This window comes from Ursus americanus, chromosome 33 (assembly GCF_024610735.1).
Source record: "Ursus americanus isolate L20-20 chromosome 33, mUrsAme1.1.p, whole genome shotgun sequence".
Classification (NCBI taxonomy): Eukaryota; Metazoa; Chordata; class Mammalia; order Carnivora; family Ursidae; genus Ursus; species Ursus americanus.
In genome coordinates this window covers 31,191,539-31,203,575 of record NC_142159.1, presented here as the reverse complement: position 1 = coordinate 31,203,575, position 12,037 = coordinate 31,191,539, and the positions used below count along the sequence as shown (strand labels likewise).

At 43.7% G+C, this 12,037-nt stretch overlaps 1 pseudogene; it reads right to left on the bottom strand.

Moving 5' to 3' along the window:
* Positions 1-5,658: 5,658 nt before the first annotated feature.
* LOC123776139 (T cell receptor alpha variable 18 pseudogene) lies at positions 5,659-11,754 on the bottom strand (annotated as a pseudogene).
* Between the last annotated feature and the right edge of the window lie 283 nt (positions 11,755-12,037).

Below are 12,037 nucleotides of genomic sequence, written 5' to 3'. Positions count from 1 at the left end.
GGAGGAGCAGCAGGGATGTGGAAGGTTTCTTTCTGGAAGATTTCATCTGAGCAAGCAGGAGAGCAGCTGTGGAACCCAGCTCTTGGAAATAAGATATGTGAGTAAGGTTGGGCTAGACGAGTCCCTTGTTGAGGCAAAAATGCAAAGAAACTCCTCAGATGATCTTGAGTGTTTTCTGACCTCTGAATATCTCACTTGTCTTAATGTCAAAGAAGCCAGCAAGCATGCTTGAGTCTCCTAACTGCAGGGAGGAGGGGCTGAGGGGAAGGTGCTGAGCTTCCAAAGAAACAGAGATCTCTAATTGGTGCAACATCACCTTCTGGAGGCCAGACGTCGGACAGAGAGCCGATCCAGACTCTACACTGGAAGCTAATCTGTGCTTTCCTTCTATTTAGAGATACATCAAAAACTTCCACTGAACAGATTTTCTTTCTTCCCTTAGCATATCACATACCGCCTTCTCTAGTGAGTAATATTAATCCTTGCCTATATGAATAATCGGGCCTGTAAACTACAGAGAAACTGATTATACAGTAAGTCTATCAGACTTCAGAATCCACAGAACCTTCAAGTAAAAGCAGCGGGGCCATTCTTTAGGCACAGATAAGCAGATCAGCATTGCCAGGCTGAGCTGTGGATGCCTCGCTGGCAGTAAGCTCGCCATAAGAGGAGGACGTGGAGGCTAAAATCAAGACACCAGTAGGACTGCTTCTTTTCTGAAGCCTCTCAGAGTAAAAATGGTTTTTTTAAACTTTTCCAGCTGCTAGAGGTTGCCCACATTCCTTGGCTCATGGCCCCCTTCTCCATCTTCAAAGCCACAAATGCTTTGTGCCTTTGACCATTCTTCCATAGTCCCATCTTCCTCTGACCACAGCAGGGAAAGTTGCCCCAATTTTAATTACCGATGTGATTAGACGGGTCTGCCTAGATAATCCAGGGTGTTATTCCTACCTCAAAGTCCTTAACTTTGATCCAATCTGCAAAGCAGTCTATTAAAAAAAAAAAAAAACAAACAGACCAACTTAAACAATGACACAAATAATACCTAATGCCTCACAATCCTTCATTCTTATAATTCAAAGCGACAGCAGGAAGGATTAGCCAAACGTATAAAGCAAGTAGTGATAGGGGCCCAGGTCAGACTGCCCCAAAATGTGCCATATGGGCATTTTGATTATTTTAAATAAAAATCATTTAAAACTCAGACCTTCTCTGTACCCTTGAAAGCAAGAAATAAGCCTCCCATGTGAAAGGCACCCTTCCTATACCAGGAGGTAAAAAGAGATCTTCTACACCAGAGATAGGAAATTGAGAGACAAGGATGCCATATAAACAGCACTTGTTACTTTTTACCCAGACCAAATTCCATTCAGAATTCCTTAATTACTGAAGCTCCTAATGTTAAGTCTTCTTTGCCGGCAATTGCTCACAGATTTAATGTCACCTTGTCTAAAAAGTATAAAAACTTCCAGCCTTGGGGCGCCTGAGTGACTCGGTCGTTAAGCGTCCACCTTCAGCTCAGGGCATGATCCCAGCATTCTGGGATCGAGCCCCACATCAGGCTCCTCCGCTGAGAGCCTGCTTCTTCCTCTCCCACTCCCCCTGCTTGTGTTCCCTCTCTCGCTGGCTGTCTCTCTCTGTCAAATAAATAAATAAAATCTTAAAAAACAAAAACAAAACTACCAGCCTTGGTCATTTCTTCCAGTCTCAGTTTCATTACTCGGGCTCCTCGTGCCCAAAATAAAGCTTTGGTTTTTTTCTCCTGCTGATCTGTCTCATGTAAATTTAATTCTCAGTCCAGCTGGAAGACTTTGCAGGGTAAGGAATCTCTCCTTCCTTCACAGTACAAGTGATAAATATCAAAACAAAACAAAACAGAAAGTCAGAAAACCTGATACAAAAGGAAACAGAAAATTCCAAGAATGAAAGAAAATGTTCAAAAATATCTAAATTAACATATCTTGAAAAAATTCAACAGCAAAGATTCACCAACCAGGAAGAGCTCTTAGAAGCTAAAAAATGTTGTTGCCAACCCCTTTCAAAAAAAAAATCAGTAGATGGGGGGGCACCTGGGTGGCTCAGTTAGTTAAGTGTCTGCTTGGGCTCAGGTCATGATCCCAGGGTCCTGGGATGGAGTCCTGCATTGGGCTCCCTGCTCGGTAGGAAGCCTGCTTCTCCCGCTGTCTGCCACTCCTCCTGCTTGTGCTCTCTCTCTCTGATAAATAAATAAATAAATAAATAAATAAATAAATAAATAAATAAATAATTTTCCGTTCTTTGCCTACATGTGGAACTCTGTTCTCCGTCTTCCCTTTGATTCTTGCCGTAAGAACCAGTTGCTTCAGTTCTTTCCTGTGTCCCTTAGGAAATAAGCCTCTCTCTGTCAGGGAGACATTAGGCAGATGTAACCCCATCTATCTCATGTTGTGTCTCTAACGAAAAAATCATATACATATACATTGCTATTTCTTTGGGTGACCTTGGCCAAAGTCACAGGGTTGCACTTTGTCTGGAAGGAGGAGAGACAGATCTTTTTTTCTTCTTCAAGTTATTATTTAAATTCCACTTAGTTACCATTCAGTGTAGCAGTAGTTTCAGGTGTAGAATTCAGTGATTCATCACTTAGTTTTTTTTTTTTAAGATTTTATTTATTTGAGAGAGAGAGCATGTGCGCATGAGTGGGGGAGCAGAGGGAGAAGCAGACTCCATGCTGAGCAAGGAGCCCCATCTGGGGTTTGATCCCAGGACCCTGAGATCATGATCTGAGCCAAAGGCAGATGCATAACCCACTGAACCACCCAGACGCCCCGTGATTCATCACCTTTGTACAACACTGGTGCTCACCACAAGTGCCCTCCTTAATCCCCATCACCCATTTGCCCATCCCCCTGCCTGCCTCCCCCCCTGTAACCCTGAGTTTGTTCTCCCTCATTAAGTCTGTTTTATGGTTTGCCTCTCTTTTTATCCCCCTGTGTTCACCTGTTTTGTTTCTTAAATTCTACATGAGTGAAATCATATGGTATTTGTCTTTCTCTGGCTGACTTATTTCACTTAGCATAATACTCTCGAGTTCCATCCCCCACCGATCCTTGATTAAAGAAGCCAGACCCTGTTTCTTATTCCTACAATGGGGCATTAAATTCAGGGCATATTCACCTCCTATTCTTCCACTGTGTCCTTGGAGTTGATCTGGGTGATCTTTGCACCTGCCAGAGCGCCTGAGGGTCAAACCACAGTAGACTCTCCTGGAACCAGAATGAATCATGAGGAACAGTCGTCTGCAGGTGGGTCCTGCCTGGCCCTCTGAGGGCTTGTGCTGGGCTCCCCAGGAGCTTCTCCCTGGGTCATCACTCAGCACAGTGGCACACAGCCATATCTGCCATAGGGACTGAAAGTTTCTCCCAGGGAAAGGTGGTTTTCTCTTCATTTGTGGCTTCAAAACCTTTGTTGCTTCCATCACATTTTCTTTTGTGGTTCTTAGGACAGCTGCACAATTTCACCAAGACACTGAACACACCAGAAAAGGGAGAAGCACTCTTGTTGGCAGCAAAGGAGTGGTTTACAATAAGGAAAGCCCTTTCTGAGAGGGTCACTTGGTTTTCCATTTGGGTCACTGAGTCTCCACTGCTTCCACCTGGAGAATGAAAAGCTGCATATTTCCTTGGCCACAAACCAGACAAAATTGTGGTTGATTATTATACTGATATACGAGATTAAAAGAATCCAAACATTTTAATGTAATCTATGTATTAGAATGAGCCAAATAAAATTGCCTCTATTAAACCACTTTGGATCTACAAAAATGACAATTTTTACATTTATTGAGATATAACTGAAAGTAATAATATAACTGAAAGTACGCCATAATGACTCAACAGTTATACACATTAGGAAGTTATCGCCACAGTAAGTGTAGTTACCATCTGCCACCTTACAAAGTTAATACAATGTTACTGACATATTTCCCATGGTGTCCATTACATCCCCATGACTTACTTATTTTATAACTGGAAGTTTGTACTTCTCAGTCCTCTTTGCCCATTTTGTTCCACCCAACCCCCATCCCCCTGGCACCTACCAATCTGTTCTCTGTACCTGTGAGCCTGAGTTGGTTTTGTTGTAAAAGAATCCAAAATTTAAGGGGCATTTTATTTACCAAACTTTAAAACCTACCAAACATTAAAAATATCATAATCACTAGACCTGTTGAAATCGTTACCTCATTTAACCTTAATGACCTCCTTAAGGGCAAATACAGTCACATCAGGGGTGGGGGTTTCAAGATATGGATTGAAGAGTATGGGTGGTGGGGACACAGTTCAGTCCAACAGCAAGTCTTTGGATCTTTAGGTTATCAAGTCTTTGAAATCATGTTAAAAGCCACATGAAACCCCTATAATTGACATCCACAAGCATTGTAGGGAATGCTTCTTAGGTTTTCCCACATCTCTCTATATAAATCATCACAGCCCAGCTGAAGTCATAAGGTCACCTCTGCGGCTCCCAGGGTCTTCTCTGAGTATCCTTAAGCCAATTAGGGGCTCAGTGCTGGAATCCAAAATGTGTGCCCAGTTTATGGTAAGGGACTCATTTCTCTGTTTCCTGGTCCCAAGAAACATGGAACGATTATGTTAGTTTGACTCGCCAACCACTAAGAAAGACAGTGCACCCTCGTCTATGTTTTTATACACGTGGACACTACAGGGTCTTTCCTGGGAGGAGGACCCATAGTTGAGATAGGACAGTACTCCAAAGAGATTAGGCTTCCTTACCATATATTCAGACAGAGGAAGACAAATACTGCATGATATCACTTATATATGAGATCGAAAAAAGTGAAACTCATAGAAACAGAGTAGAATGGTGGTTACCAGGGGTCAGGGGGTAGAGGAAATGGGGAGATGTTGGCTAATGGCTACAAACCTCTAGTTTAAAAAATGGAGAAGTTCTGGGGGTCTAACGTACAGCACTGTGGTTCCAGTTAACAATCAAGTATCATCTATTTGAAAGTTGTTAAGAGAGTACATCTTGAAGGTTCTCACCACAAAAAAGTAATGGTAATTATGTGACCAGAAAGAGGTGTTCGCTGATCTTATGGTGGTGAACATTTTGTAACGTGTATCAGATCAACACATTGTACACCGAGCCCTTGCATGGTGTTGTGAGTCAGTTATCGTAGTAAGGCTGGGACCCAGGAGAAAAGAAACTAAATCAGTGGGAGGAGATTCCTGAGAGCTCATTTAGTCTAGAAGCTATTTTCCCTAAAAATGATGAGATCCGTGCAATGTTCCGGTCTCAGAGATGGAGCTCAGGAAATCACATGCTTACTTGGTAGCCGGGCTACACAGAACTTCCGTAAATGGTTACCATGGGGTCTTTTTAAATCTGGCACGAAGAAACGGCATCCTGACTGAAGGCAGGAACATTTCTGGAAATTAGAAATCAAGTTGTCATTTAGATCGCTTCTGTCCACTCCTCGCTCAAAGTAGCACCGGGTTCCGGAGCGCGCAGGCATCTGAGCTGGACATTGTTCCCTCCCCTCTAGTGCCCAGCCCAGGACACTAACTCGAGAAAGCATCCTCTGCGCTGCAGGCTGCCCACAGCCAGGCCCCGCCTGCGCTGCTCTGGGTTCGTGCCTGGCTCCCCCTGCAGGTGCTCTCACTGTGCTCCCAGCAGGCAGTAGTACAGAGCCCAGTCCAACGTTTGCGCCCCGCTTTTCTCCAGCGGGAAGGACTTGTCGCTCTTCCGATGGGCCTGAAAACCGTGACGCTCAGCCCTCTGGTTTTCTGATGAGCTCTTCAGGGGGAGCTCAGGCTCTTTGTTCTGGTGCTGCCCATACCAGAAAACAGAAACTGAGTAGCTGCGCTCGTAGGTGCAGTTCAGGGTCAGCGGTGTCCCCTCGGGGAGGGTAACGGGGCCTTCAGTCTGCATCACCGTGTCTCCATGGGTCTCTCCTAAAATAATGACGATTTTGTTATTTAGGAATTTATGAACAAAAGGACAGTCCCCAGTGAGGAAATTGAGCTAGATATCATCACCCAGACCTAGGAATAGAAAATCATTTTAAAAAATGAAACATTACTACAGTACGGAGATTCCTCCAAAAATTAAAAGGAGAACTAGCCTATCACCCAGTAATCACACTACTGGGTATTTACTCAAAGAATATGAAAGCACTAATTCAAGAGGATATGTGCACCCCTATGTTTATTGCAGCATTATCTACGATAGCTAAATTATAGAGCAATCCAAGTGTCCATCGATAGATGAAGATAAATACGTGGTGTATATATACACAATGGACTGTTACTCAGCCATAGAGAAGAATGAAATCTTGTCATTTGCAATAACACAGATGGATCCGAAGAGTATAATGCTAAGTGAAATTAGCCAGTCAGACCAAGACAAATACCACATGATTTCATTCATTTGTAGAATTTAAGAAACAAAATAAATGAACAAAGGGGGAAAAAAGAGAGAGAGAGAGAAACCTAAAATGGACTCTTAACTATAGAGAACAGAGGGAGGGTTACCAGAATGGAGGTGGTGGTGGGGGGAGGAATGGGACAAATAGGTGAAGGGGATTAAGAGTCCCCTTACCATGACAAGCACTGAGTAATGTATAAAATTGTTGAATCACTATGTTGTACACCTGAAACTAATATAATACTGTACGGTAACTATATTGGAATTAAAATTTAAAGCTTAATAAAAAATTGATTTAAAAAAAATGAAACATTACTCACTGAGAATTACTAGCAGGACCACCACAAGCGTTGAGCAAAAAGCAGAAAGCATGGCTGTTTGAGCTGCAGGAAGAGAAAATGGCTTTGTACCCCCAAATATAACAAAGCTGATTGGGTGCTCCTCTAGTCTGATTCTGGATTCTGGATAGAATCTTCTAGAGAGTCCTTGCTCTTTTGGAAAGAGAAACTTCCTGCCCTACAGCAACTTGCAACTGAAAAGAGAACATAACATGCACAGAGAAATAGGGCCAATGAGTGTCAAGCCACCACGCGACTGAGGGAATAAACCACATCTGAGAAATGGAGTGCCCTCTTGTGGCTTTCCCTGCACCTTAAAGTGATGTCATTAACGTTGGGTATTTATAGTGTAAAATTTATATTCACGTTTTATATTTAACTTACTAATTTTAATTTTTAGTATAACAGATAATTGTTTGCTTCATTGTCATTAATTTTGTCATATTTTTCCATCTTAAAAATAAACTAATTTTTAACTTTGGAGCCCTTATCAAGATGGCTCATTCCATGTAATGAACCACCTCCAAAACACAATACTGAAAATTTTTTAAGCTTCATGAAATGCTGAAGCCTTCGTTACCTATTTATGTTCTCTGTCTAATAGTAAACCGCTTAAGGGACTGAGCCACCCCAGTGCCCCTATTTACTTAATTCTAATGATGCGGTTTTGGAATATAGGTGAGGTTCAGTGGGGGTGGAGTCCAGAGTGGATGACAAAGAAAGAATTCTTCGGGTGTCTCTGGTGCAAAATGGTGGCTTATTAAAGCACAGGAACAGGACCCTTGGCAGAAAGAGCTGCTGGGCCGGCTTGTGAGGGGTGGCTGATGATAGACTATGGGGCTGGGGGAAGGTAAGGAAAAAGGGAGGTTTCAAAAGGATTTTCTTATGTTAAAGAAGACTCACAGGACACCAGGACACCAGAGGCCTTGCCACTGTCAAGTTAAGGTTGTTTTTCCCTCTAGCAAGGCATTATTAGCATTAAGATAGTTGAGAACTTCCTGGAGGAACATCAGGTATCCCACCCAGGAGTGGGGGTGGGGGAGGTTGCAGCGTGTCACCTTATGCTTTGTCTTCAGCCAGCCTTCTGCTCCCTCATCACTAATGTAATTCCTTTACGTTCAATAATTTCTAAGCTCCTTCCCCATCCCTGTCCTGAGCTGCTGGCTGATTCCCCATCCTTCTCTCAGCCCCCTTTCTTGACATGATTTTTACTCTTAGTCAAATTATCTGAATCTTTCTTGGCTTATTACACCTTTTAAAGATGCAGTGAAAACTCCTCCCAAATAACACATATGCCTTAATAACACAACCCCTATGTTCGATTTCAGGAGGCTTATAAATTTTCAAGAAGTGTAACCAGTTTAACAACCCTGCATTGAGTCTCTTCTAACAAATCCCAGAAGCCAGCACTCAGAGCCAATTATTCCCTAGCTTCCTAATGTTCCTAGCATTCTCTATTATAGTGATTATGATTACGATTAAGGATTCATACTGGTTGACTGTTAATGTATATTCTAGCCCTCAAATTCTCTATTTCTCATTTTCTCATTTTCTTCCTCTATTCTCCTCCATATATGCCCTTCCCCCTAAGAAAAGGTGACCTTGCCTAAAACAATCCTTTCTTTTCTTATGTTAATAACTTTCTGTCCCACCCTCCTTCATATAAAAAAACATTCCATTTTGTACAATTCCTGGGAACTTTCGTTTACTTGCTAGGTAGAATGCTGCTGGATTCATGACTCAATAAAGCCAATTAGATCTTCAAATTTACTTGGTTGGATTTTCTTTATTTAATATTAGTAACTGTATATGCCATGGCATCTGTCTGTCCCTTTTGTTAATGAATAAACTGAAAATGAATCCAAAAAGGAGGAAATAGATAAATGACACACTGGTAATGTGGGGGGAAGAGTAATTTTTCTTCTACTCTTCTAGGTTCTTGACTCCCCCTCCCCTATAACAAAAGTCAGATTAACAGAAGAAAAACAAACAGGAGTTTGATGGCATGTGCACTTCCTGTATTCATGGTGATGTCCTTTTGGAATGTTGGTGAGGTTTGCTGCTGATGGCCAAGAAAGAATTCTTGAGACATCTTTGGTGCAAAAAGGTGATTTTATTAAAGCACAGGGAACAGGACCCGGGGGTAGAAAGAGCTGCTGTGCTGGGTGGGGAGGAGTGGCTGATTTTATACTGTGGGAGTTGGGGGAAGTAAGGGAAAAGGGAGGTGTCCAAAAGGACTTTCATATACTAAAGATCCTCAGGATACTGGAGGCCTTGCTATTATCAAGCTAAGGTTTGTTTTTCCCTCTAGCAAAGCATTAACATTAAGATAGTTGGAAGTTTCCCAGAAGAATGTCACACTTGCCCCACCCAGGATTTAAGGGTGTGGGGGGGAGTTGCAGGGTGTCAGCTCTTGCTTTTTCCTTAGCTTGCCTTCTGCTCCCTCGTCAATGGGAGAGATCAAGGAAAATTGAGTAACTTCCAGAAATGGCCCAAGCCATCACCTTAAACACCATCTTCAAGGGCGCCTGGGTGGCACAGTCGTTAAGCATCTGCCTTCAGCTCAGGGCGTGATCCCGGCATTCTGGGATCAAGCCCCACATCAGGCTCCTCCGCTGGGAGCCTGCTTCTTCCTCTCCCACTTCCCCTGCTTGTGTTCCTTCTCTCGACAACTGTCTCTTTCTCTGTCAAATAAATAAATAAAAATCTTAAACATCAAAAAAATTAAAAAAATGAATAAACACCATCTTCAGCTAAAGACAAAAGAAAGATGTGGGGGGTGAGGGATATGTTAGTTATGGGAGGTTTCCAGGCAAAACACAGTAAACAAAGGGTATGGTGATTGTGCAGATTTAAGTGGCTACCTTCTCTATTGATAAGAGTTTCTAGAGCTTTATTCTGCTCCCTTTCAATAGAAATGTCAGTGCTGGATTAAAAAAAAAATAGAGAAGTCCTCAACTCAGAACCCATGCCTAGTATGAGAAGGCGCAAGCTCTGTCTATTACACAGTCATGCACAGACGCACTCGCTGACACCACACACAGTAAACAAAGGTTCTAAATGACGTGGGAAACAAGGCAAAAAAAAAAAAAAGATTAAATTGCCTTACTACCTACAGCCCATTGACACATCCTTGAAACAGAGTGACCTTCCTCTAGGAACTCAGCTGCCTCCATGCTAATACTTTACTGAGGGCAAAAGGCAATCTTAGCCCAACTCCCACGGTCCTGTAAGTCTATTTGAACATATAAAAGTTCTTTTGGAAACTTCCCTTATCTCTAACCCCAAGATATACATTGGCGGTCATCCCCACCCAAGCATATGACCCACCATATACATCTGAAGGGTCTCATGACTAGGGTTTTACTAAACAGTAATAAATGACTTTTTCCTAACAATAGCTAGTCCCCTCAAGGTCCTGGAAACCTTGCTTCCAAATTCTTTAGGGACTTACCCTATCCCTAACTCCCTCCCAACTTGAAAGTATATAATGGGCCATTCCTCATTATCCCAACGCAGCTCTTTCTGCCCAAGGGCCCAGTTCCAGACCTTTAATAAAACCACCTTTTTGCACCAAACACATCTCAAGAACTCTTTCTTGGCCGTTGCCTTCAAGCCCTAATGTCTTTCCTACATCCCTAAATCCACGTCTGTGGTCCTCATGACTTATGGCATGTTGCCCAGTATAGTCTGGCCCTTCATTCACGAGATGAGTCATAACAAAGAATACAGGTGTTAAAAAGAAACCCGCATGGCCATAATGAGCCACTTAAGGCCACAAATCAGTAAACCAAGATTTAATAACTAACCTAACCGCAGTTCCAATCCCTCAGGAATGGACCTTTAACCAGCCAAGCTGGAATTTCCTAGAGGCAGTCTCCTGAAAGACTCCTCACCCCTGGGGGGGGGGGGGCAACTTTGCCTAAACACTGCATTCCTTGCTAATAAATTCTTCTTTTTTAAAATGCCTTCTCTCTGCCTTTAAAAACTTTTCCTTCCTTGCGGCTCTGCAGAGCTCCCCTCTGCTTCCTGGATAGAATGCTGCTCAATGCATGAATCATTCAATGAAGCCAATTAGATCTTCAATTTTATTTGGTTGAATTTTTTTTTTTTACCACAGGTCAATTTTTTATTCCTACCATTATCATCATTATTTGGGGTTCAGTTTAGAAGGGTCTCAGGAATGTTTAGACTTTGTTTTTTGTTCTTTATGTAAACACTGAAAACATTCAGTGTTTAATGTGTTTAACCCTGTATATGTCTCAGGCTTTCTGGCCTAGTCACAAAAACTGGGCAGAATTAACTGTCCTTAAACACACACACACACACACACACACACACACACACACGTGCGTGCATGCGTGTAAGTCCTCTTTTCTTGCTCTCTGGCGTTCTTCAGGGCATATTTCTTCTTCCTGAAAAATTAGCCTCTGTTTGAATTTCAGAGCTGAGACAACCTTGAGAACCACGCGTCAGGCCCTTCATGTTCTGCCCGAGGCCACGGAGACCATGAATTCGGGAGTGGCCGGAGCCACGCAGTAGTACCGGCCGCGAGAGAATCAGGCTGCGCGATACACGCTCGCGCCAACCCAGGCTCTGGCTCACACCCTCTCATCCCGTCAGGTGCCCCCGCTTCCTAGGCTGGGGCCGGTCGCGGCCGGCAGCTGTGTGGACTGAGCCGCTGGCAGAGTTTGGGCCAGAGGCCGGCAGCAGGCCCTGCTGTGTGCCGGCAGCACAGAAGTACTTGGCCGAGTCTGCAGGCTGGGGATCTGTGAGGGAAAGGAGCTCTGACGGCCTGATCAAAGGTGGCCCTCAGTCTTCCCATCTGTTTTTCACCCTCATTTCCACGAATGAGTGGCAACAAGACGAGGCCTCTTCCCAGATCTCGTCGGTACAGCGGGAAGAGCACCGGAGAATAATCCATAGAGTTACAGGTCAGCACGGCCTTCTCGCCCTCCTGGGTGCTCAGGGACTGCGGATTCTGTTCCATCTTTTGGCAGCTTACCCCGAGGCAAGAACACCATACCAGAAACAGGAGGTTTAGTCACTACACTGACACTCCTAAAAGTCATATTGTCGGGGCGCGAGGGTGGCTCCGTCAGTTGAGCTGCCGACTCTTGATTTCAGCTCCGGTCATGATCTCAGGGTTCTGGGATCAGGCCCTGCGCGCCGCTCAGCACTCAGCGGGGAATCTGCTTTAGGATTCTCTCTCTCTCTCTCTCTCCCTCTGTCCCTCCTCCCACTTGCTCACACGTGCACGCGCTCTCTCGCTC